The sequence below is a fragment of the Cynara cardunculus genome, assembly GCF_001531365.2.
Source record: "Cynara cardunculus var. scolymus isolate 2C chromosome LG 14, CcrdV1, whole genome shotgun sequence".
In the NCBI taxonomy this organism is placed as follows: domain Eukaryota; kingdom Viridiplantae; phylum Streptophyta; class Magnoliopsida; order Asterales; family Asteraceae; genus Cynara; species Cynara cardunculus.
Genome location: NC_037541.1, coordinates 11467800 through 11471454, shown reverse-complemented (window position 1 = coordinate 11471454; position 3655 = coordinate 11467800).

Below are 3655 nucleotides of genomic sequence, written 5' to 3'. Positions count from 1 at the left end.
CTCTCTCTCTCTCTCTCTCTATATATATATATATATATATATATATATATATATATATGGTTGGGTTTCGGTCAGAAAGCAAGTTATAATGAGAAGGGTGAAAAGGGATCTCTATCATTGGATCAATCATAATTGAAGATCAACATTAATGAGATGCACCAGATCAATTCTTTTCTAAAACGAAATTCATGGGTGGGCATGGAATTAAAAGTGAGCAATGGTAAAAATCTTTTCTTACGTGTCTCACACTAAATCTTTTTCCAACACGATTTTTCGCATATTATAAAACATTTGACAAAAACTCTTAAAAAACATTTTTTATGCATAAAATACTGTTTATTGGTGCATATTACTTAAAATTCAAGATTACAAGTAAATTGTATATAAATACAACCTATTAAAGCTTCATGTTTGAATTCGTGTAATTAACTGCAAATAAACATAATCTAGAGGATAAACATCTAATTTTAATTATAAAATATCTAAAATATAATTAGGATTATCATCGAGTTTTAATAAAATACTTAACTATTATTAAACCAAAAATGAAAAAAAATGAATCAAACAAATACCAAAAAAATGAGAAATTTTAAATAGTCAGTTTAGTACTAATATCAATATATTTTTTCAATTTTTTATGATACCTTCATATTTATATTTTATTCAAAAATAAAAACATTACCGTTTTCTCAAAACCACATAAAATCGTATTATAACATCAATTAAAATAAAAAAAACATTAAAATCGAGATGTATCTCGCTGCATTATGCGAGTATATTCTAGTATGTGTGTGTGTGTGCGTGTGTGAGATACTCAAATAAGACTAATTTTTGTTTAGAAAGTAAGAAGGAAATGTTAAAGGAAAAAAATCATATGTGAATCATTGAAAATTTTTCGTTTAAAGATGCATATATGAACTCATATAAATAATATGTAATGCCGATTCACATATGCATTTAATAAAGAAGTAACACATTCACTTGTAAACCTTTTATCTCTTATTTATCATGTTTAAACCAACCCTTTTAATGTGTGTGTGTTTATGATAATGATATTTTATGGTTCTTACCCTTTTTTCTTTAGATAACCGTGGGTTTTTTGGAACAGCTTAAAATTACCAATTAATCTCTTGGACGATCACAAATAGCCTGGAGTTATCACAGGTGAACCTATTACTCATTTGCTATGATGGCTTTATTTTTCTCCTATCTCTATCTCAGCTAATGAGAATGTAAATTTTTATTTATGTTTATCTCCGTGTATGTTTGCAGAAAGAATTCATCTCCGAGAATAGGAATTGGATGAGTGTTGCTCTAAAGCATTGCCTTGTGGGTCTCGATTAGTAATATACTAAGGGGTTGTTCGGTTCATTTTCTGTTAAAACCTGTATGGATATGGTTGACTACTGTATTAATATAGTTGTTTGTATATTAACATATAAGTTGTTGGTCGATTGTTGTGCTGAATAAACAGTCTGAATGTCAGAAATGACCATTTTACCCCCAGTCTCTATGTTTGTCTAAAAAATATACCAGAACTCATTACCTTACTCGTTTCTTGTCCCCTTGGTTGATGTTTGTTAAGCATATCATGCCACTTGCGAAATCTTGGTGATAGCTATGTGGTGATAAGGAGCGAAAGGAAGGTTTTAATAACTGAAAAAATCTGAAAAAAAATCCATTTGAGGATACATACATGAACCCACATTACATAATTATTCATATGGGTTCAATTTGCATCTTTGAATTATTTTTTCAATAATTCACATAAAAATCGTTATTTTCCACATTCTTGTCATATTTAGCCTTCTCATTTGAATATTCCCATGTACAGAGAGAATGATAATCATTTGAGAACTCTAAAAACTATGAGAACCGTGAGATCAACTCATATCCAGTATTTCAATGATTTTGATACAACTCTTTAAAATCATTATTATGGGGCACGATCGTAATTTGATAATTAGTAAATAAAATAAAACTTATTCAATCCGGGGACGTTCCAATCTTTTTGGAGGCTCTGCTACATCCAGAATTTTTAATTACATCGCATAAATGAGATGACAGAGAATATATGTTAAGAATAAAAATGAGCTAAACCTAAAACAATTAACAATCTGAATCTAAACCTAAACCATTGATGATTTGACCCTAAAACCAACTAATTAATGGTTTGAACCTAAATAATTTCGACTATAGTTTTACACAGGTCGATAAAAAACACTAAATACATGTAAATTTGGGCCCCAAAATTTTGGAGGCCCTGTTCAAAATCTCACATTTAACATGCTAAAGAACGGCTCTGATTCAATCCTTAACAATCTATAGTTATCTTCAATTCTTTATTGACTACTATCTGAATTCGTGTAACGTGTGGGATGTAAGACATTTCTACATTGTTGTCATCAATACGGGATTGCATATATAAAATGGCAATAAAACAAGATGGTTTTTGTTACACTGCTAAAGATACTGATATAAATTCAAGTACTTTAAACATTGTTAACTGTGCCTAGTTATGTACCTAGACGATGTAGTGAGACATAAAGTTTTATTATAAAACATGAAATAAAAAATTAATGCAACTCCTCAGTAAAATAAAATACAAATATATACATAATGACTATTGAATGAGGGTGGTATTGGCAACTTTGTAGTTAAGAGCTCCATTTGAAAGCGTTTTTCTGAGTACGGTAAGAATTTTGATGGTAAATGTCGTCATTCTTTTCTTCTCGATAAGTACGTGTCAAAGTAAACAATCAAGAAACTGGGTGTAAGCATCACATTCTAATGCGTGAAAATACAACAGTGACAATAGAAATGATTAGAGAGTGAGTAATTCATCCGTGTTCTTTTTTATGCTTCAGTTGGGTGGAGTACGGCACTCTTCACAATATGCGCTGTTATTAGCTGCGTCATTCGTAATATCTTCTTGGGTAAGGGAATTGTAAGTTGAATGTTTTAGATGGATAGATTTATTTCTTTCTTTAAGCTTCTTTGAGGCTTTTAGGAAGGGTTTTTACTGTTCTTATATCATTTGCTAAAGCTGAGAAGGGTGGTTACATGCAGTGGCCGAATGCAGAAAAATATATTGTAGGGGGCATGTAGCGATGTGCTGTGTGCAGGTAGCAGGAAGGCGGAAGCAGCAAGCACCAAGCAGGAACCGGGAAGGAGTGGCTGCACAACAGCCGTGGAGTGGATGAAGGTGAAGTCGTGGCCTCGTGGGAATTGGGATGGACCGGTGGAACTTGGAAATGGAAGGTTAAATGAATTATGGACTTGGTAGTGGGATCTTCATGATTATCTTATTGGGGGCCCAATTATATAAAGGTAAAAACTATAAGTAAAAAAAACTAGGCTTTCTAGAATTTATTTTGTTGGGGGCCCAGGACCCCAATCCCTTCAACATGCATCCGCCACTGGTTACACGGGAAGTGAGTGTTGTAGATTATGAGCTTTGAGACATGTACAGTACGCATAATAACTGATACTCAATGAAAGTTCTAGTGGGGAGGAGAGTAGTTGGGACTTGCAGATGGAAGCTTTCAATAGGTAGCACCTCTTAAAAATTTCAAAATAACTATAAATGTCGTTTTATAAAGGAGTACAGATAAATAAAGGGTGTAAAATGAAAAACAAAAAACAAGGGATATAA